At 39.6% G+C, this 24,764-nt stretch overlaps 1 protein-coding gene across 2 annotated transcripts in view; it reads right to left on the bottom strand.

Moving 5' to 3' along the window:
* E23 (ABC transporter G family member E23) overlaps positions 1-24,764 on the bottom strand; it is a 268,872-nt gene that overhangs the window by 214,347 nt on the left and 29,761 nt on the right. The window lies entirely within an intron of this gene.

The following is a 24,764-nucleotide window of genomic DNA, read 5'->3' as shown; positions in this document are numbered from 1 at the left end:
TTTGTAATTAATTTTGTAATTAAGTATGCGCTTGAAATATTTCGCGGTATACTTTCAGGAATTACATTACTAAAGCTAGAATAGTAATAATCTTCGGAGCTTTGACGTATGTGAAATGTAAAAAGCGAGGAAAGGTGAAATGTTAGGATGAATTTCTCTTGAAATATTATATGGAAGAATAATAATCTTATCGTCTCTTTCTACAAAATTTCATCGAAATTAAACTCTTCTTGGAATTTCACTGAATATTCATTCGAAAAGATGACAAAAATTGGACTTCAAATTTTTATAAAATTCATTACAGACATTCGTAAGAAGCTACGATCTGAACGAAATGTATCTTATCTTCTAAATATTCGTAACATTTTATTTTCGGTAATATTTTACATATACGTCCACATTTTACATGTGTCCTACATATTTACGCATAGACTTACATCTTTTCGTATTTATATTACTACATTATTTTGATCGTAAATATTCACGATCTCGTAACAAGTGAATAAACCAATCTAATAAAAATTTCTCGATCGAGTAGTCAGCAAAGATTGAGATAGAAACTAAAACAGAAAAACAGGAAAAAAATCATGACCTAAAAACCAAACTTTCCGTAATCAGCCCAGACCTCTAATTTTAAATGATCGTCAAAAACAGAGAAAAACGCTGCTATTAAAAGCCATTAACAAAAACGAGATTCCACGACGAGTCTCCATTAATCATCCTCCTTCTTTCTTTGTTTACAAAACCTGGTTAAAAAATTGCGGAGAGAAACGGAACGCACACCGGCTGGCACATTCCAGGCATCGTTCCGACCATTTCTTCCACCGATTCACAGTCCTCGAGATTGCCTTTTGAAACGGCGATTTACGATTTCGTTCGGTGGTTCCCTGGTTGCGTAACGAGGCCACGGTGTTTCGGGCAAATTTGACGAACTAACAGTAACCACGTCGTGACTGTTAGACGGAAGGAACGCGTTGGTCGAATGTTCAAGGCACTGATGGAGGTCAGTCACCTTCTGGTTGGAATATTCGAGCAGAAGGGTTCATTAGACGACGGTGCGCGACGACGTCGGTACGCGCCGCCTTAATAATCTTTAAGGAAAACCGGCTGCAACCAGCGAATAACAACATCGATCAACGACTCGGTACAACAACTATAAACAGCAAACCCTTCCGGCGAAAATCACTCGAGACAGAGTTCAAACGCTGGACAGTTGTCTGTATCGACGTTAATGTGCTTGATTTATACTACTCTTCATAAATATACATATGTACTTTAAATGGATACTTTACTCGATTTATAATAACAGTATTTGAATCTGGCCAACGTGTACAAATTAATAACGAATCGGTAGTTAGAAGCAACATTTATTATCTTTTTATCGTTGAAATTACTTATCAGTAAACACAGCAGTAATATATTTTTTGCTATTCACTATGCGAACTAGATATCTGCTAGTTACTGGTAGTTCGGAAACCACACGATTTTCTAAGCTTTGAATTTGCTATTATTTATGTGATCTTTTTGCGACGAATGAACCCGTACAAGTACACGAGTCATTTGTTTCTTGATAGTTGAACACTAATCGCGCATATAAGTGTCGAAATCAAGAAATTAATAAAATCCGGAGTTGATTAATTTGACCTAAATTTCACTGCTTACATCATAGCGTATTTTTATCAGATTGAAAGAACCTTCTCAATCTGACTTACAAGTTAGAGAAAAGGAATCTGTGTATAAAGAGTTTGCCAAGTTTGACAATTGCAAACGCCACTTTTGTTATTGCATATTCACTTCTAAGTATCAATTTAATCAGATCGCGGTAACGACTATAAAGGATAAAATCATTGCAATTAGATTTGCCCATAATTTTGCGACGAAAATAAGAATTTTCTCAACGATAGACAAGTGTCTATGACTAAATACAGTGCAAGAAATAAACAGGATTTCATTAAGTGATTTGAGAGAAAGAAAAGATTAGTGGAGCTGGATCAAAGACGGGAATAAATTTGGAACGAAGGCGGATGTAAATTTGGACTTCGGGTATTAAAGTTTTATGTATTTGTTTTGGACGTCTGCGACGCTGCACTATGTATTCTACAGTAGTTGATAAACGAAAATCGCTAAATATCTATTTTAGGTGTCTATATACTACGCAGAAATTTTATTATAAAATTACATTAAATAATTACATTAAATATATATATATATATCCTTTTGATTTTAATAATGCGTTTAACATGTTAGTGGAGAACATTTTAGTAAAGACATCAGCGAAGATCAATGAAACACATGCAACGAATCGCAGGTCAAATCGATAAATGCAAAAATACATTGTGTACCCTACTTCTTCTTTAACTCTGTGAATTTCAATTCTAATTAAAATGCTCATTAGATCACATCTTCTCTACTGTTTCGTGTTCTTGAAGGAAAATTTTTATTCCATCTTTTCTCCAATATCAAACACATACGTGGCGAAATGAACAAGAGAGACTTTTGTCGCGTAGAGAACAGAAGATGCAACGAAGTACAAAAAGAAGAGGCAGCACGGAGGGCAAAAGAAAGGAATGCCGCGAATCCTACGACGGAACTTTATTCACAAGCGACCGCTATAAATTCCCAATGAAACGTGCGACGACGTGAATCGAGTTGTACAGCCGTGTTACGGTTGTACTAGTAAACTAATTAACCACGTTAATGAGCCGTGATATAAGAGGCATGCGTACGCACCGGCAGTTGCATGCTCGATGTGTATCACATGCCCGCGGGGGCTAATGGCGTACCTTCCATATCGCAAACCAGAGAAACAGACAAGTCCTACTTCAGGCTTTCGAAAGAAACTCCAATCGAATGAATTTTGTTCAACGATGTGCGTCATTAGGATTACTCGTAACGGGATTTTCGATCGTTCTTAAGATAACTTGTCGCGTATTAATTGAAGAAAAACACCAGATATTAACGCGCCAATGTCCAATTTCCTTCCTCCTCCCTTTTTTTCTTTCTTTCTTTTTTTTTTTTTTTCGCAATCGCATAATTATAGGAATATATGAATATATATTATCGATAACGTAATTTTGTTTGGTTAATTGAGAACGATGAGCTAAAGTCATCCGGATTATTGGTATCCTAGATGTAATAATTTATCGCATTTTGTTGGATATCTTCTGCTTTTTACATGCACGAATTAGTATTGGAGATTTGACTCGATTCATTTTTAATGACGTAATTGCTTGATTAATTTAATTGCTTAATTTAATGACGGAATGCTACGTTTCTAACAACAAATGTATTATTTTTTAATTTCCAGTCCATCCATATCAATTTCTCTGATCGAAATAGTTAAAATATGATATATTAGTCAAATATAATTAACAATTTAGTCTAAATATAACAAATTGATAATAAATAAAATGTAGAGGGTGAAAATATTTTATTTGTAATTGCTATGATATATATATATATGATTTCAATATGCAAATTTGTAAATTTCCAAAGCACTGATTTTTCTAATCCTCAGATCTTAAATACCGAAAAATTACAGGCCATAGGACTAAACGAAGCTAAGTCCTTGTATCGCTTTGCTTTCGTGACTCCCTTTCAAAATCCCACCGCACCGTTCAGACAGTGGAACGACGTTTTTTCATCCCGCTGAATTTTACGAGCCGAAAAATTGCGCAAGTTCGCGTTCGCACGCGCGTCAACGAGCGCGCGAGACCGTGTACACTGTACACCTTTCGACGAGCGTCACCGTTTTGCCAGCAAGTCGATGCAACATCGTTAGGGAAAGGGAAGATTACGTTACGGAACGCGCGGCGTGTAATTTGTCGTCTCGCTTTACATAAGAGACAATTGCGCGCCTCGTTTCTTCAACGACCGAGTGCGTCGATCTTGACGAGTTTCGCTGGCACCGAGAACACTTTGGATAATAGGATCGACGATTAAGTCTCGCACAAAAAGAAAATCGTTCGGAACATTCTGCTTCGGGTATTAAGTTCGAAAAATTCGTAGTAAAAGTTAAGAAAAATTTAAACAAAATTTGTCTTTTTTGCCAATTACTGCTCTCTCTCTGTATTTCATATTTGTATCGTAACCTTTCGATGAAGTTTTAAATGACCTATATATGTCCAAAGAATAATTTTTGCTTGATTACACTCATAGAATACAGCTGGAAAGTTCTGTCAGACCTTGGGACTTTAAACCTTTCAGATCATAATCGACTTAATTTTAAATTTTAATACATTTCTTAATTTCTTGATTTCTTAATTTTAATATATAGGTATACGCGATAAATACTCGATTCTCATGAAACAGATGACTTACGTCTATGAGTTTATTCGTCGCAGAAAAGTGACGTAAAGATAAATCTAGAAAACTACGTTTGTAACATCGTCACTTTTCTGTACTTTTCATGTATAGTCATACAGAAAAAATGTTCACACATATAGCACATCCTTATTATCTAATGAAGTATTTCTTTGTCAGGCTCTACATTTCCTGCTATCAAATTCTACTAGTCATATGAAAACGATACTAAATGACACGATATTTAATATACTTGGACTCAATTAGTCAGTATATAAATGTTACGATAAACACAATGGTGTGCTAATACTTCCTGTAGCCACCATGTGTCATATATCTCGTTGCTCATATATCTAACCCAAATCTAATCTCTGCAATCCCTCAAATCCTATCCGCCTTACAGCAAAAACCCAGTAAGTAGCACACGCAGCAAAGACCCACCAGAACCCTCCGTGCAACAACCGGTGCACCGTCCTTCCTCCGCATCCTGCCGGTCTGTGATTTTTGCAGGTGCACCGGCAGCGGAGCAACGACGCTTGAGAGAGAAAAACAGCGAGAAAGAGAGGGAGAAAGTCAGAGAGGGTGGTCGGTGCAAAAATACGCGCGCATATCGCCGGGTCGATACGCCAATGGAATATTGGCCGTACTATTGAGTCAGAGCCACCATACATTAACATATTTAATGCGGCGAGCGCATACGTATATACACACGCGTGTATATCCGAGCTAGTGTCGCGAGGTACACAGTTGAAACGCGGTGGTTGCACGTGCAATCCGCGCCACGCCAATATGCACACGCACACAGCACGGCGCATGCGCAAACTATGCACTCGACGAGTCATTGACCCGCGTATAAAACACTCACACGGCCGCGTTAACACCTACACATACATACATACATACGTTCGCGAGTCGCTTGGTCGTTCGGGCGGCGGCTACGTTACTGATGGTGGGGGTAAAATAACGATGGCGGGGGTAAAATAACGGTGGTGGGGGATGGCGGTGTCGTTCAGAGTGGTGGTGGTGCAGTGCACTGCAGTTGCAGCATTGCACAACGCGGGATCGTGTGTTCGCGGGGATTGTGTTCTTCTCGCAGTTATTATTATTACGGACGCGGAGAGAGACGCGAAAACGTGGCGCGCGAGGTTGGGAAACCTCGCTGGCCTACGATGACGATCAAAAGTCTCGAATATACCGTGGACTTCTCATTCTTTTAACCCTTTGCGGTTCGCGGTATTTTCGAATTTTTGTTCCAATCCATCCGCCCTCATTTTGTCAGTCACTGTCAATCACTGCGCAGCTTTCTGCTACTGCAATATTTTAACAGCAAACTATAGTACAACATATTCATATATGGTTGAATATATACATTATACGCAATATTATGTTATCATATAGAAAATGTGATGTCGAGTCTCGCACACGATACCGCGAAGCTTTAAGTTGTGGACAGTGGATGCGTATTCTGACGGAATGTTATCTTAGCGAATGAAACGTTTGAAGGTCGATGAACGAATAACACGTACGGTAGATCGTCGTTTTCAGTAGAACAGGGGATAACCAAGCAGTTCCGATAATAGAGGATGTTTTGAATTACAGCTTTGAAATGGAATTACGGTTTTGATTTAAGGAAAGATCAAATGGCCATTGTTGCTAGGTAGAGGAATTATTTTTAACCATACTACCTGTTTGCTACGAAATGATAGTCTCGTAAGGTCCAGAAGCTGGATAATAAGACGAATCGCTTAGAATAATAGGGGGATCGCGTTTCTCGCCAATTCGGCCAGGGTAGATTGAATGTTAGCGACGAAATACTGCGCGCTTAACGCGTTAGTATTTCCTCGGGCATCTCAGTTATGTGAACGGCAGAGGGATCTTTTAATTATATTGAGCGGTGTAGGTATAGGGCCGCGGTGATTCAACTCGACGGAATATTCGCGTGCAGCTACCTGGCTCTATTTAGAATCTACGCGGTAATTGTCTGAGTAGGCGTTACCCTGATTATCTCGCGCTGCGTGCACACCTTCCGTGCGTGCCTCTCTGTTACTCTATTACGAATTAACGCATGGAAAAATTTCTTTATGGTCATATATATTTCTGAAATAGTTGTTTATCGGAGCTATTTAGATACTAGATATATTCAGTTATAATTAATGGATAAAGTAATCCAGAAACTGTGTTGTTTACGACGTGTATTTATCGATAACGGAGTTTTTAACGTTTTCTTTCGTTTGTTTTTGACCGTAGTTTCATATTTAGAAAACAATCTATTTATAACTGTTGTTGCCTCTCAATTTTCAGGTTAAAACGGGAACCTCTTCAGAAACAGACAGGATTCCAATTATAGAGGGTTAAGAAACAATAAAATACAGAAAGTCGGGCTATAATCGAGACCAACTCAACCTCCGACGCAGGATCGGCGACGATAACAAACAAACGTTAGATCGGCATCGTGGAAGTACCATGTGTCCTATTTGCGAAAACGTGGTCGATTAAGAAATTGCGGGGTTAACCGCGGAGCGACTCAGCTCTAATTGCCAGCTAACGTAACGCTTCTGTGGTACTCTAACTCTATTATTTCAATATCTATCGCGTGCCACGCGAACCAACAAACAGATCAACAAGAGTCCTTCCAACCTCCACGCAAAAAACCTCCATCTATCTTTAAACGAAACAGGTGCAAAAAACGCAGAATGTAATAAAAAGGAAGAAAATGATTTTCAATAGAGAAACCGGGTTGAGTGAAACTACACGGCGAGGCCCCGTAGCGGTTTCCCTGCTCTCGAAACCGAAAACTGGCCCACCAATTGGACACAATGCCTGTCATGAATTTCGAGAGATCCGCGGGCTAACGTCCGGGGGCGGGGTAAAAAGCCCGGGGACCGTAGGGACCCACACGAAACGGCCGCGAAACAGCGTAGTTGTTGACTCGCTGACTGACTAAACTAATGACATCGTTACTGACTGGCCTGGCCTTATGCTGTCCTCTCGCTCACGCTCACGGTCTCCGCCAATTCTCTTTCTCCTTCTCTCCGATTCCTCCGTCGTTTCTCTCTCTCTCTCTCTCTCTCTCTCTTTCGTGGATTCTCGTTCACAGCCGCGCAACACACGACCAAGGAGATGTGGCTGTGCGCTCGCGCGCGCGTATGCACGGTGCACTCGGTGCAGCGACGGCGGCAGCGACGACGCACACACCGATGCACTTTCACGCATACACGCACGCGCGCACATTCACGCAGTCGCGCATTGAGCACAGACTGCGATCACTGCCGGAGTTCAACGATCCCTTGACTCGTCCCTCTCGCGCCTCCCCCCACCACCTGAGCCCAGTCGTTTGCTGCCCCCACCCCTACTCCATCTCCGTTGCTCACTCGCGCTGGCGCGTTCTCCACACGACTTTCTATCTCTCGCTAACTTTTCGTGTCTCTTTCGTATCGCTCGTTCCCTCCTCCTTACACCGTCCGCCTTTCTCTTTCTACACGCTGGATATATCTCTCCGTTCCCTCTGTACACCACCTCTCGGTTCCTCCGCCTTCAAGTCCCTCCTTTTCTTTCGGTTCACCGTTTCCCCTGCTTCTCTCTCTTATACTCTCTCGTCGATTCTGTCTCTTCCTGTCACTCGTCCTTTCCTTCTGGCCTCCTTCCCTCCCGCCCCTCTTTTCCTCTCGGCGGCCGCGACTCGTCCACGCTGGTCGCCCGCCGCACGGTTCACTGTGTGGCTACTCTCGTTCCTTCCCTTCTTCTTTCACCATCTTTCACGCGAACGCAACGCGCCCTCGGTGCAGTCGAACGGGAGCGCGAGAGTGCAATGTCTGAGAGGAGAGAACCGGAGACCCCCTTTCTCGCGGCCGCAACGCGGAATGGGATATCGAGGACCGATAATGGACCTTTCCGTGGGCTGCTGCTTGCTCTGGCTGGCTGCTGTTGCCCCTTCGTCCCCTCGAGTTCGTAGGAGGAAAGGGGCAACCGTCGGCCGAGATCGGATCGAATCGAGCCGCAGCGCGCGAGATCGCGCGAGACCCAAGTCCGTCCAGCACACCGGCGGCGGAACCTGAACCGCGGGAAAGTTCGATGATCCGGCTGGAATCGATCTCGAGGCCGATCGAGATTCGGTCCGTCCTCGGGGCGGATATACCCGAGGCCTCCCCCTTTTCGAGCATCGGGGAAATAGTTTCAGTCGTTGATCAGACCGAGGTATATACCGATTCGTAATTAATGCTCACAGGAATATAGGGTGAACCGCGTAACGTGATTACCTGGGATTATTCCGTTGTTAGTGGATCGATCGAAATTCTCCTGTGTCGTTCGATATGCTTTGAAAAGAGACGTTTAAGATGATTGTGGTATACCTTTATAAGGTGCTTCTTTTCTTTAAAGTTTTACAACGTTACGTTAAGAATTCTTTTTTTCCCCTAAATAAATGTATAATCTGTTTTATGACTGCACTGAAGTGTAATTTTGTAGATGCTTGAAACAACACATCTCGAATAATTATTGTATCGCTTATAATGTTGTTATAGGATTCCTTCAAGAAATTTTTCCCGTAGACTCAGCGTCTTTTAGGCAAATTAATTTGTACTTTATATACGTACTTAGTTGCAAAATTCACTGATATCTAGTATATACAGTATAGTATATTTCTTATCAAGAATTGATGTAATTCACGGAGCAGAAATTCTATTTTGAGAAACTTAAAAGATTCCATAGCTTGGTTTAATTAATATAAACAATATTAAGAAACTGATAACAAAATTGGCAAGAGCTTCGATAATCCCTATATCACTTGCCCAATCTCACTACTATCATATCATTATTTCATCATCCTCTCAATTTCCTTATTGACGTAGAAAAATAAAATTAAATCCGCAAACTCACAGCGCGCCAATAATCAAAGCAATAATCGAATATGGAAGTAGAATCGATAGAAGCAATTCACTGTAACAATATCTAAGCAACAGATCCGGAGGAGATTCAGAAGAACTCATCTTAGTATAAAGCATAAGATAAAGCTCCTTAGATCTCCCTGCTAAGAGATAGATTTTACATTCATCAATGACGCACATACATAAAATAAATATACTAGCATACTAACTAAAAATACTCTAAAGAAAATTACATTGTTTAACTTCCCTATTCCGATATACGAAATATAAAAATTTCTCCAGAGAAGTCTTCGATCTCACCAAAGAAACGCACCAAATTTCCGACCATTCTTTTTTCACCCTTTTTACTGCTGAATATTTCCAAAAAATAAACTTCTCGTGAATTCGGGTTTCTAAAATTCGCGAAAGTCGACGATTTCTCCGAGTTGGTCGGTTAACGCGTTTTCGAGGGAGATAAGGGGCCACCGCGCGACTGCTTTATCTGTCCGAACCGCGTCCTCATTCCATTTCACCAGCCACGTCGTTCGATAGACGCCGCGCACGCTAATCATCTCGGCCGGCAATAAAACGCGCGTATATTCGGAGGGAGGCCGATGTGACGGAATGCAACAACGTGAAACGGCGAGCGTGCTGTTCGAGTGATCGTGTGCGTGCCACGAACACCGTCGAAAGTGAGAGTACGACGAGATACGCGCACGCACAAAAGGCAACGTAGCTGCTAGCTAGCTCCTCTATCGACCGTGTGTACACGTCATATGTACTTTTATGCGTGTTTATATACAGGGTGTCCCGTAGCTGGTATTATATAGCAACAGAAGGTTATTCTACACGTAAAAACAAGTCGAAAAAGAAGAGTAAAGTTTTTTCGTATTGTAGCTACATTTGGAGATAATCGAGTTTGAAATATGTGAGGTTGGCACTTTGTAGAGTTACACGTACCCTACGAATCTTCAAACTAGATTTTCTCGAAAATGAAGCTTTAAAGGAAAAAACTTTATTCTTTCTTTTTGGTTCATTTTTATGTGTAGATTTTCTATCTTTTATTAATGAGAATGATAAAAGAAAGAAGTTTCGGATTTTCGATATCATTGTAGCTATGTCAATGGAGCATAAAGAATTAATTAACTATAAATTATCAATGCATAAATCAACGATACAACACTGATTTTGTACTATCCTATCGAAAAATGTTCGATGGAATAGATCTATAAAAAAACCTAGGTATTTATAAAATTACTTTATAAGATCCTTATAGAATTTAGTACTAGTACGACAAAACTATAAGATATCAAATACATCGCCGAGGCTTGTTCTTGCTATTGTAAACCTAATACCACATACTATGAATATTTTATATATCCTTGCATATTATATACATCCTCGACGCTACTGTATCTTTAAATAGCTCATAACTCTTCACAGTCTATTAGTTATAATTTTATGAATTCCAAACTTACTTAATAAATATTCTATCACATATATAAATGATACATTTAAAAAAAACCTATTGCATCTATGACATTTTTTATTCAGAATAACTCCCCAAATATACCTATTAATAAAACTTGTCAATTTCATTATAGAACACCCTGTATGTATATATTCTCGTGTATATTCACCTGGTTAACACCGTACGGGACATGTGGATACGCGCGTGTGCAAGGGACGACTTGCATCCACGAGGATGCAGTCGATGCATCGCGACCAGCTGAAACGTCCGGTGCAACTTTATCGCAGCTGATCGTGGATCGGATTCGAGGCGACGCGACGTGGGAGTCGCAGGTATGCAACGTGAACACGTCGTCGTGTCCCAGTAATGGTACTTGGTATTTGGTGGTCTATTTCCTATTTCTATTATTTGAATAAAAAATTGTTCAATATTTTTATAAAAAGTTTTGTTGTAAAAGTGTTATTATGAATTTAATTACAAATCCTCTTCTAACTAATGGACCATTGCTAATGTTACAATTAGGAAATCGAGCGGAGTTAGATCGGACATACCAGTCAAATATTTAAAGCGAATTTTCTCAAAACCAAAGGCTTGTATCGAAAAATGTTATTCCACGTTTTTGATTTATTTTTTCATGTAGAATCTCTCTTTTGTCTTGTTGGATTATGTCGTTCGGTTTTAATACATAAAACCACATTTCTTCATGATGTACCAGTTTCGATTTTCTAGTGCATTCGCTAACAGTAATTATTCCATGCATACTAATTGGGTTACGAAGCTCGAGCACAAGAAACTCTAATCTCCGTCGAGCTACAAACTTAATATACTCTGTTAAACACCAATTAACTTAGGCCCTTAGGATACGTATTTTTCTTCTGTTTACCGATAAAAAATGATCAAAACTGTTCACAACGAAAAATTTTTAACTGGGAAGAAAGTGATGTCCCTTCTAAAAAGAAAGCAAACACTTAGAATAAATGATGTTAGAAAAAAGAATTAGGTTTGAATTGGGTTTGAACAAAGTTTATTTCAATGCCGAGAGATGAAAGATTTGCAATTAATTTTAATATTCATGGTTACGAGATTTCTCCCATTCAAAATCATATTTTATTGCACTATAAATGTCAATGCTTCGATTCTTCTTAGATATGAATTGCAAATTGACAATTTTGCGTTGAGCATTAAAACATCAAGGTCACACAACTTGATATGAGAATAGAAACTGACTAAAAGCAAAGTATTTTAAATCCATCTTAAACTAAGAAAAAACTTTATCTATTTATAAAATGCGACGGTTATTTCGTAGGAAAAGAGCTTTAAAAACCAAAACTGTCTCCTACCACTTCACTTTGACAACTTTATTAAATAATCAAATATTATCTCAAAGTTCTCAGAATAAGGGCTATATGTAGTATAATATACAGGGTGTTAAAAAATATGTGGGACACTTTTAGAGCATCTCAACGCCGAAACACGCGCGAAATTCGGCGTAAGAAAATAGTGAGGCTTTTCTAAAATAAATATACACCGCTCGCCAAAAAAATTGCAACACCCTCGTGCAATTTCGTACGCAGGATGTTGCAAATCTTTTGGCAAGCAGTGTATAACGTATTTAATTATAAAAAATACTTAATTATATAAATACGTATATTCACGATATACGATATACGAAAAATAAAATATTTACGTAATTTACATAATTAATTCAAAGATAAAAATCTCAAAAACTCTTCAAAAGCTATCAAACATCTAGAAACTACGCGATAATAGATGATTCAAGCTGTATCAATTCAAGTCGAGCAGAGTTTGCGAGATCTTTCTCTTTCTGTTTCTCAAAAGTGTTATTATGAATGGTGACGATGGAACGTCCGGTCGAAAATCTCGACGACGAGCGAAAGTATGGCGGAATCGAGGCAAGGCGCGTCAATTGCCGCGCGTTATGAGAAAATAAGCACGTACGTACGTGACACGGGCCCGGAGGAGTAGCCAGAATTGACCCCCGCGCTTAAAGGTCAGTGCGACGCGGTGCTAACGACTCGATAACCACCATGATTGTACATATATTGGCCATCTTATCAAACGGCGCGCCGTGGGCATTAAATCCTATCACTTTCCCCTCGTGACTCTTTCGCGCCGCCGCCATAGTCATCGTCATCGTCGTCGTCGTCTTTCGTCGCCGTCGAGGGATCGTTTCTCTGCTCGATTTTCTCGTCGACAACCTCGCCAGTGGGGGCGAAATTGAAGAAATTGAGATACTCCTGGCAGTAAAACGTTGGAGTTTAACCCTTAACTACAGACGTCCGTGTTTTTGCCATTAGAGCAGAATATTTGATAGTCTCTGATGTTACTTGGCGAGTTGATTTGTTAAATTATTGTCTTGTTTTAAGCTACATTATTAAGCTATTTTAAATTAATGCAATGTAAAGTTAATACAGTCGTTGAGAATTTCGACGATTGAACACATACAAATGGGAAAATTCTTTTTTTAAAATATCCTAAGTGGTTAAGGGGTGTTTCTAATAGCACAGAGTGTTTGATGATCTCTCATACGACTTGATGAATTTGTTTGTTAAAATATTGTACCATGTTGTATTATTAATTGACTTAATCGTTTGTTAAGGCTTTTGGTAATGAAAGATGCAGAAGCGATGAAAATTTCCTTTGCGAGGTACACACGAACCATGAAATTTCTATTTACAAGATACACAGGTGACGAAATTTTTCCGTTTAGGTTCCCTCAGTGGAGTATGGTAATGAAATAAAAGTTGAGATTCTTCCGAGAAACAGTCTGAGACTGCTACTTGTAGTTAATTTTTGCAGAACCGAATTTTGTTTTGCATTCGGGAAAAGATATTTGTTTATCGGTTGTGAATAATCGTAACGTATTTTCTCTGATATTTTTACGAAGTAGACATAAAAATCACATCAATGTTGATATTGTTATTTAAAATCTTTTTAACGGAAACAAATACATTTATTGGTTCATTATTTATAACTATGTGAAGATTTAAATTAAGATTAATTTAATAATTTAAGGTTAATCCTTTGTTTATCACAAATTCGTGCATATTTCGTGGTATCGATACGATTCCAAGGAGAATTTTGTTAATTTTACTTTCCTTTGGATGCAACGCTCTGCAAAGGATTGGAGACGCGGTTTCAAGAAGTGGAAAGAACAGCTGTGTTTGGTTTTGATCAACGTTTCCAAACTCTCTCTCTGTGGAACTCGTAATTCATATCGTCTATCGTTTGCTCGTGTCTTGCAAAGTCATTTTGAGGAATTCGAGTGGTACTTAAATTTAGAAAATATTTTCTTGAAATAATGCAAGCAGCCTTGTTGTCACTTCGAAAGGATATTGAAGAATCTGACTTATGATCGTTCGAATTATAATTTAAAATTATTTCTTCTTTGTCCGAATTATAATTTAAGCTATGTAATTAAATCTTAATGTTATATTTTAATAATGACGCGAAGATAAGGTTTTTCAAACGATGAAATAGCTGCACTAGCTTTCGCGATTACGAATTCCATTTCTTATTATTGTAGGTCAGCTTTTCTAAATTAAATTTACCGCTTTATGATGCTCTACTATACATAGTTGTAATGATCACGAAGAACGAGATCATTACAGATCCTTTTATCCGTAATTTTGTAATTAAGTTACATCCTGTCAAAATGAGACACACGGTATGAGTCACGAGAAACAGGACACCTAAATATCTCCGTCGAAGATGCTCCACGAAAAAAGTTGCACTATTCAAGATGACAAATATGGTATAATGTATAAATAAATATTTCGTTTCACGTGATTTTCAATGTTATTTTGAAGGTCATCAATGTTTTTTTTTTAACCCGAATTTTATAGTCTTCTACGTGGCTAGTGCAAAGATGAGTTCAACAAACCATCGCTTTCCTATGTGATGACCTAATACGTTATACTATAAAATCCAGACATTAGCCCGCCATAAAGAAACCCACCATAAACCAACCCACTCTCACACTGTAATATCATCTCTTAAATATCCTACGTATTAAAATTAGACTACAGATGCAAATTTATGCAGATTTGTACAAATACAACAAAATGGAAATCTAAAGGTTTGTTTCACCTTCGAAATATTAGAAGAAATATTTTATTCCAAATATATTATTTCTAATAAAATTTCAGTATTTAATGTAGATTATTAAGCAAACTTGCATCCCAAACTTACATGTAAAATTGTTAAAAAAAAAAAGACTACCTAACTTGAACCAAGGGATGCTACAATTGTTTCATGGAAAAATTTTGTTGAACATTATAATAGTATCTGATAAGACCATCCTCGTGTCCCACGGCCTGTAGCAGATTCTTTTGCCCAATTTTTTCGCGCACGTTTTTCGTCCCAGATCCACAGGCTGTGCTGAAGGCGTGGCCTTGTGCGCAGAATTTTAACCGATGCGACGATAAGTTCAAACCAACGCGATAACCGGAATGAAAATTCTTCTCGAAACACCGCACGCCTTTCTTGCTTGAGTCAATTGCACACGCATACACATACCTCTTTACATCTGTTTTATTCCTCGTACGTAAGGAAGAGAAAGCTGGAGGATCCTTTAAATTTCGCGGCTCGTAATCACGTCGTAAATCAAACGGATTCTTTTGATTGAAAACAATCTTGGTTGCTCGACGAACTGGTGGGTCTGGTTACAGAAGACGCGGCCCCACACCGACTGCGTCGAGCTTGATTTATCAAGGTGCTACTATAAATAATTAGCTGCCCGTTGACAGCATTCGCCACTTTCTAATTCCGTGCCTCCACCTAACATTTGTTTCTCTTTTCTTTGCTTAAGGTAGAAGATTGAATAATATATTGGTTTGGGTGTTTTGATTTATTTTGCTTGATTGATGTTTGCAGCCTAGGCTAAGCATCTTTTAGCGACTGATTTCTTTTGTAAAATTCAATCCTATATTTTTAACTAAATTTAACATCTATCCAGAAACAAAACATTCACATCAATCACTTTGAAACTTCAGCCGATCTGAGAGCTATCAAACACAATTCAAACCGAATTACCATATCCTTGGAGCAAAGTCCACCAAATCCTGTACCTAAACCTCAGTGACTTGCCAATATCTTTCCAACAGCTAGCTTAGGTAGCTATCACCTATCTATCTATCCAAAATCCAAAAATTCACACCAGTGACTTTGAAACTCCAGCCAATCTAACAGCTACCAAACATAAATCAACCTGAAAAACCATATCTTCAATCACAGAATCTATCAAGTTTTGTATCCACTAACTTCCCAACACTTAGCTACCTATCTATCTATGCAAAGTCCAAAAATTCACATCAGTGACTTTGAAACTCCAGCCAATCTAACAGCTACCAAACATAAATCAACCTGAAAAATCATATCTTCAATCACAGAATCTATCAAGTTTTGTATCCACTAACTTCCCAACACTTAGCTACCTACCTATCTATGCAAAGTCCAAAAATTCACATCAATGACTTTCAAACTCCAGCCAATCTAACAGCTACCAAAGATAAATCAACCTGAAAAACCATATCTTCAGTCACAGAATCTATCAAGTTCTGTATCCACTAACTTCCCAACACTTAGCTACCTACCTATCTATGCAAAGTCCAAAGATTCACATCAGTGACTTTGAAACTCCAGCCAATCTAACAGCTACCAAACATAAATCAACCTGAAAAATCATATCTTCAATCACAAAATCCATGGAGTTTTGTACCCAGTAACTTTCCAACCAACTGCAATATCTTTCCAACACCTAGCTATCTATCTATCCACCCAGAATCCAAAAATTCACATCAGTAAGTTTGAAACTCCAGCCAATTTCAAAGCTACCAAACACAATTCAACCTAAATAACCTTGTTGTCGCTCGCAAAGCCCATCAAGTTCCATAGCCAAACCGCAGTGACTTTCCAATATCTTTCCATCATTGGGAACGTAGCGACGTTTAAACGAGAACAGCAATCGTTGGCGAATATTGAAAGCGTCGCGTGGGAACAATGGGCCAGCGATTATTCCTCGCCTTGGATCCGGATTAACCGTGCCGGAAATGAATTTCGTGTCGCGAGCCAGCCTACCAATAGTTTCAGCCAACATGTCCCCTCTTTTTTTCGCACTTTATTGCCGTTCCATCGATCGTACCGGGTTAGAAACGTGGCGCGTCCTCCGACCCATTGAAACACAGCCCTAATGATTACGTCGAACGAAGACCGCGTCTTTGCTCTCGTAAACAAACGTTTTACGACGGGATGCGACGAGATACGCATCATCGACGAGACTTTTAATAGTTGGACGTCGGCTGCGTTGCAATAATCGTGTCAACGGGAACGTTTATTGCCTCCAGCTGGCCAGCTTTTCGGAACTGGTCAGGAATTTGATGACGAAGGAACGAGACTTGAACGTTGATTAAAACGTGGTTTACTCGTGCCTTTTACGCATTCCCCTCGCTTGGAAATAAACACTGGATACGTTTCCCGGCGAACGTTTTCAAATATGACTCTCCACGATGATGTAAGAGTTCCGGTGAATGTTTGATTTTGGTGCGCGTAGAATCGTGGACGAGGTATTTAACATCTAACAGAGGATATGCAATTTATTTTTTAAATTCTTTCAATTCGGTGACGCCTATATTGTCACACGACAGCATAGAAAAGTTTCATCTTCCTATCCTATGCGCTGTGTACAAATCTCGTAATTTTATTCGCATTTTAACGAGACACGACTGTCACGATTCTATTGATAAAACTTCGATCGGAAAATGTATACAAAAGTTACAAGATATGTATTTATTGCAAGCGTATGTTTAATAAAAGCTTAATACATTTACATATAAATATTCGTGATCTACTTTTATTAATCTCTGGATTATTTGTGCGACGATCCTTATGACGTGAACCGACGGTTTGACGTCTTTAAACGTCGAAAGCGAGAAACATATATTGACGTTTCTCATTTTATAAACGTCAGGGATGGACACGCGAAAAAGCCGACGTTGTTCATCTTACAGACATTGACATATCCTCGAAAAATATGCGGAAAATGAGGTATAAAAAGATTTATTTCACGGTGTACCATCGACGATGTAACAATATCTTACAATATCTTAAATAATCGTATAAATAACGCACATATTTAAACACGATATCGTTTATATGGACCACCCTGTATATAGGGGTTCTTACATGCCGGAGACCGCCTCGCGCCCGTACAGAAATAGCCTTACAGCCCGACGTGTTATGCGGTCTATCGGTGTGCCGCTGCTCGGCAGACCGCTTGCTTTTCCCGCGATCCTGCATCCTTCTGTGCACGATCCTCACGGGAGGACTCCTCCTATCCCTCGTGCACGAGATTTTCGCGATTACGGAACCGAAAGGGAAAGGCTTCCATTCGAGGAGAATCGCAGGTTCAACGACTCGGTTCGTTTTCGCACGCGTCTCTTTTCTTCTTCGCGATGGGAAGCGAAGAAATGATACCTGCACAAGTTGATCAAAGTATGCACTTTTGGAAGTTAGAAAGCAACGTCGAAGCAAGAAGAGGAGTAACGCTGGACAGAAATTCTTCCAATTTGTTAGATTGACATATTTAAATCGCTTCATCTTCGCCTGATCTTTAGCTTGCCGATTGTTGAAAACACAACAATTCGTTGGTCCGATTCAACCTGATTATCCCGAGAAACTATGAAGAATGACCGACGATCACGCTGTTTTTCATACGATTACGATTGATAACAATGTAATTGGGAAGTAAAAAGAGTTAGAAGCACAGAACTTGTAATGGACATAAGCAAGTATACTAACACTTATGCTGGACAGTGTATAGTTATTGCAAAAATTCTTACGTGGCTGTTAGATTGTAAGAACAGAGTTCAAAGTATTATCAATACGAAAGAAGATTTACACGGTTGCTATAAATAATTATAAAAAAGAAAAGACCAGGCTTAATTATATCAAATCAAATGAACCTTCCAACGTCTTCGCAACGTTCTCGTTGAACCGAAGATTTCAAGATCTCGGTAAACCCAAGGAAATTCCATATATCTTGCAATAGAAACTTTTCGTAACTCCTCTAAACCTAATCCAAAGCAATCGTATCCATCGGAGAATTACGCCAGTCGCGACAACTCCAATAAGGTTGTCTGTTCACCTATCGTCTGAACTCATAAGCAATCGCTGCTCAGTATCTCTATATAATATAACATATTAGAGATATATAGGTGCATGAAATGTGGTCGCAAGCTCGCTGTATGTTGCAGTAGCTTCTTTGTTATCGCTCTTGTTGCCGTCCCAGTTTCTTCGGTCCGATACACGCAGTGCGTTTCAATACTGGCGCACAATACTGTCGCTTTGAGCCGTGCCCGTTGAAACAATGACACGATCCGTCCGACGATAGCCGTACGTCGCTGTTTGAACCGATTAGTTCAATATTTTTCCTTTTTCAACAACTCGCTGACAGAGTGTCGCAAATCTTTCTCGCGCGTTATACACCAAGATATGATTGTTCGAGTCAGTGGAATAGAAATTGGATCGAGCTAAGCAATCTGAGCTAAGTAGTCGTCAAATTTTGTTGCTGCGAGCATTTTTGCATCGATCGACAGTCAAAAATTGTAAAAATCTCGTCAAAGCTAAGAATATTCCGTTTTACCATTGATAACCCGAATATTTTGTCAGACAATTGGAAGACGAAGAGGAGACTCGTTTTTAATCTTCCTACGCCAACATTGATCCTCGCAACACCATCAAGCGAACATTTCAAAATCTCCACAGACGCAAAAATATTTTATCCATTGATAATAGCCATTTTATCACTACGTTAAGTTCGAATATTCCATCAGAAAATTGGAAGATGAAGATGAAACTTGTTTTTGTTCTTCGCAATATCATCACTCGAATACAAATTCGAAGATCCCAATAAACCAAAGAAAATACCATCGTTGATCGCGTTAATCGATCAATTCGAATGATCCAGCAAACGGCATTTACATTTTTATGCAGTTTTCGTTGTAAATTTCTACCGTTTCTTTGCATCTTTCGATGTATTAAATAGGTTTTCGTGGCGAAAAAATGAAATGGGATTCGTTCTACGACTGGCTCTATGAGTCGGCTACGTTATGTGACTGTTCGCACGACTGCAATACACGGTTCTTGTATCTGAGAATGGAAAAAACGACGCACGAAATCGGTCACCGTGGTTCACACTTTTTTCCGACAGTTCTTGAACAGTCGCGGCGATTCTACTCGGTTGTTAGCGGTTCTTTTTTCCCCACCGTTTGCCAACTGGAAAGGTGATTGATCGTTAGGGAAACTTCTCTTTTGTAAATTGGAAGCGTTTTATCTCGATATTGATACAATAGACTACTCTGTTTTCGTCTATTACGTATACCCGAAAATTCTGATAAAACAAACAGACTTGCTTGCGCAAGTTCGTTCATCGGGAGAAGATAACACGAACGATAGTACATTTTAAGGCAAATTTAAAAAACTACATTTGTAACACCATCAGCTTTTCCCGCTGTCGATTCATAGAGTTGATCGACGTGACTTTCCAACGCCTCGTATCATCGTCCTAACTTAATTCTAACTTCATTTCTATAAAAAAAAAAGTGGAATTAACCAATCCAAGTATATCTCAACTTATGATAATATGTCGAAAGTTTTACTCAGAGAGCATCAAACACTCGGTTCGCTCGAGTCCTAATTCCAATCGTTTGATCATACTAAACCTCATCCGCTCAACTTTAAACTTAATTCTCTCGGTTTACAAGCTAGTGGAGATAGAACGGTGAAGAACTAGAACGACGATATGTAGATCCCAATGGAATTCGATGCTCCGTCGTTCTACCGCCTTTAAACCTTCCAGACTTATTTACAACGAAGCAAAACCACGTTCCCTCTTATCCACCCTCTATTCGAAGTCTCGTGGCCCTGCTCGGAGGCAACGAACGGAGAAGGAGCGCACTTGTCGCGCACTTGGCACAGGCGACGATGGTTCCCCTGGTGCTCCTGAGGAAGAAGAAACCCGACTCTCTGCCTACGACGAGCGACGGCGACGAACATTGGCTCCAGGTCCTAATCCCGGGCTAAGTTACGACGCATAAAAGTCATGAGAAATAACCGTGGCTGGTATATCCACGTAGAAACGAGCGGCGCCCGCCCGTATCTCGACCAGCCACGAAAGAACGTCGACGTTTTGGGAGAAACTACATCGTCACGTGGTATACAGAGTGTCTTGTAACTGGTGCGTACGAAGATCAGAGAAGAACAACGTGATAAGTATATTTTCGTTGATTTATTGGCAAAGAGTAGAATTTTAGTATGATGGTATAATGGAGAATGAGAATCATCTGTTAGGTCCGAAGATGTCCAGCTTTTCAAAGTAATTGTTTCAAAATAATTTTAATTTTGTTAATGTTTGCTCAAAATAATTGAAGTTTTATATTAAGAATAATCGAAGAATTGGTTGTAGATGGCAATATTTTAATATATTTCTTTAATATACTGCTTGTAATATCTTATCCCGCATATGCTACGGATTATTGTAACAATTTAACGAAAGGTCTACGAGAAAATCAGTTCTTCAAACTAACAATTGCCAAATACATATTATACGTAAAATTTCACTATTTCAGGTCAAACCGAGTACCACGTTATTAAACGTCCAACCAGATCCTCTGAACAGCTGCTATGAAAATGCTAAAGCAAAGAATCAGATACGTGCAGATTCGGCAAACGCATGAAACCAATTACGCGTATCCAAGAACAAACTGAACATTAGATTTTACTATTTCACATCAAAGTCGGTGTCACACCATTAAGTAACCAAGCAAATCCACCAAGTAGCTAGTACAGAAATCGTAAACGAAAAAACCAAACGCGTACAGACCCAGCAAACATAGAAATCCAATCGCACGTGCAAATATCCAAATACAAATTCTACATAAGATTTCACCATTCCGCGTCAAACTCAGTATTAGGCCATTAAGTAAGCAACCAAATCCATTAAGTGTAGCCGCTACAAAAATGCCAAGGGAAAAAGATCCAACGCGAACATAGCCAGCAAACGTATGAATCCAATCGCACATTCAAACATCCAAATACAAGTAAATCGTAAAACAACCAACTAAATCCACCAAACACCTGCGAAACAGCAAAGATGCGAAAACGAGCGATCGGAAACTCGCGCATACCCATCGAACGAAGGACAGCAAATTTCTCGAAAACAACCCTCTACGTAAGCAAACTTGCTTCCACCTTTCCGTCCTCGTTTTTCGTGAAAAACGAAATTCCCCCTTACAATCTGCGTATACTGTACGTGCATAGGAGCACAACTACAGGACACCATGTATATCTGAAACGAGGGAGAAAGTTTCCACTGCTGGTTTCGAGCCCTCGAGACCACGGACAGCCGAGCAAGAGAGAAACGAAGACAAAAAACGATGATGATGAAGAGGGAAGAAGCAAAGTCTCGAGAGCAAAGAGATCAGAAGAGGAGAGAGGAGAGAGACTTAGAGAGAAAGAGAGACGTCCACGGCGCCGGTCGTTGGCCCGTTGACGCAGGTATATACACCAACGCCTAACGGAGTGTACACGTCCGTGTTATGTACTTGCATTCGCCGAGTCAAGGATGCGATTTGCATACGGTCATCGGATGTCTCTACGTTCGCACCAGAGCCACACTGACGTCTGGTATTCCGCTCTCTGTCGTTGGCCCGTTCATACGAATACGCACACGGAATAAATAGCGGCTTTGGTGAAGCAACGCGAATGTGTGCAAGCACTAACGTAGCTGCGCGTGTATTAGGGACGGTCGATATCAACCGGTCTCTTTCTTACTCTTATGCCGGGACGACGTGTTCCGACGGCGTTCGCAGCTACGCGTAATCATAATGAGTCGCGCTCCCGGGCATTATTCTTCGCGTCGCGTGTCCCCCCGCTGGGTGGCTGCCTTTCCTCCTTCCTTCCACCAGCTTACTTTCTTTTTCTTTACCGGTTTTTCACGCCGCGCCTGTAGTTTCCCTACCGATCGTCTTTCTAAAGTTCGCGTGTACCGACGCCGGTCGATCGATTTCCAGAGACGATCGCTTTTGCCTTTGAATTTGCCAGACGTTTCTTTGCTTTTATTCATAGTATTGGGTTGGCAACTAAGTGACTGCGGATTTTGTTATTAGATGGTAATGACAAAATCCGCAATCACTTAGTTGCCAACCCAATAGAACACCATTTTATATGAATCATATTTATGTTTGTCAGTGCTGGATTGAACGAATTTTTGCTGATTGAATCCGTTTATCGAGGTTCGTATTATGTGAATTGAAGAAGAAGAATTGGTAGTTGGAGCAGCCAGTTACGCGTTGTACAGTGAACTCCAATTGTGTGAGACAAATATTTGTCCGCTGACAATTTCACGCTAATGGATAAGATATATTCAATCGTACAGGTCTAGACAAGTTTGGAAGTTTTATGTGTTCATAAATATGAATCGTATGAATAGTGAAACGAATTAATATACATATATGATAATTCGTATTAACGGAGTTCTAGCATATGGGAAATTCGAAGATGCAAAGTGCACGGAGTTCACGTGATACGCAAATGAACGGAATCATTTTGAACGTATCATTTGAATGAGATTGTTTTGAAGAAACGTCTTTTGTTTCAACGTTTTAATTAATTAGGCGACGTTTCTCTGAATAATTTTTCCGAACGAATATTTAATTACCAAAACAAAACTTCATTTCCATTTTAGATTGAACGCGAAATCTGAACGGAACTGAATAAAACTGAAAGACTTCGGCTGAAAGCAAAGGATCGTTATGTAGTAACGTTCCAAAATACGCCTTGACTTATCGGAGTTAAAAGCTCGGCGAGTCGTAGAAGAGACAGGGATTCGATAACGACCCAAAGATAAGGTAACTCAGGTTTTCTAGTTATCTTAGTTGCGTTAATACTAGTTTATGGCTGGTCTATTCCGTGGTGGAACACTTTACCCAGTGAACTCACGCTTAATTACGACGTCTACCTCTATCCTGAAGAAGAAATATCTTAAACGAACTCAGCCTCGTATCTTTCTAAAGATACGAAAATATATTTTCAAAGATTTCGTCATTAAAAGCGAAGTTTACTCCAATAGAAGTATGTTTCTTCCGAATTATCTAAATCTTCTTTTGAAATAATAATACAGATAGTAGCTAATTAACATTTTATAGATACGCTTCGTAAACAAAAATTTAATCTCATCGAACTCTAAACTTCTGTTAAACAATAAGCTTGTAAAATAATCTTGATAATCATGATATTTTGTCGTTCGTCAAAAATTGAATATTCTGTACCCTACGATCCTCCAATTTTTACATTTCTATCTTGCTCTCAATTTTCCCGAACAAATTGCAACGTCTTAGGAAGATGTTGAGCACGAAATTGCAACAAGAGATCATGCACGCCAATAAGATCTTTTTCGTATTTCGTCCAAATTGTGTACAAAGATGTTTTTTAACGTTAGAAAAATATAATTGCATCGAAAATAACCGAAAGAACGTAGCAGGTAAAAACGTATTACACCGATCCATTCGATGTTGCACGTCGATCGTCACTCGTCCCTTCCATTCGCCCTTCATCCCCATATTTCAAACATAATTAGCATCCTCGAAAGACTTGTTCTCAAGTCCCATTAACGAGCAACGAAAAAAAAAACATCTTCCTCTCTAATAAACGAGTAATTATCAATCGAAGGAAAAATTAGAAAGCAACGTTCAGCGGTTCGTAAGGCTTCAAGTCGCGCGATACAAATAAGCTGATCGTGTGGGACGACGAGAAAGACAATTTTAGACGCGAGACCGAATTTAACGGCACGACACGATGATATCGTAAATCGGCCCGAAAGCATGGCAACTCTCGTGTCATAATTTCATTCTCGACGCGGCTTCTCGAGGACGCGGCATCGGCTCGTAAATAATCCTGCGAAAGATAGGTCTGTAGCGTACGTATGTATGTACGCAATGATTTTGCGAGAAATTTGGTTCGCTTCGCGTGTAAATTGCACGACATTCGCATCGTAATCGAATGGATTCATTATTGTAGTGGATGATAGTACATGATTAAGGAAGATGTACGTA

This window comes from Bombus fervidus, chromosome 3 (assembly GCF_041682495.2).
Source record: "Bombus fervidus isolate BK054 chromosome 3, iyBomFerv1, whole genome shotgun sequence".
Lineage (NCBI taxonomy): Eukaryota > Metazoa > Arthropoda > Insecta > Hymenoptera > Apidae > Bombus > Bombus fervidus.
The sequence above is the reverse complement of the archived record's forward strand: the minus strand, read 5'-3'. Positions and strand labels throughout refer to the sequence as shown.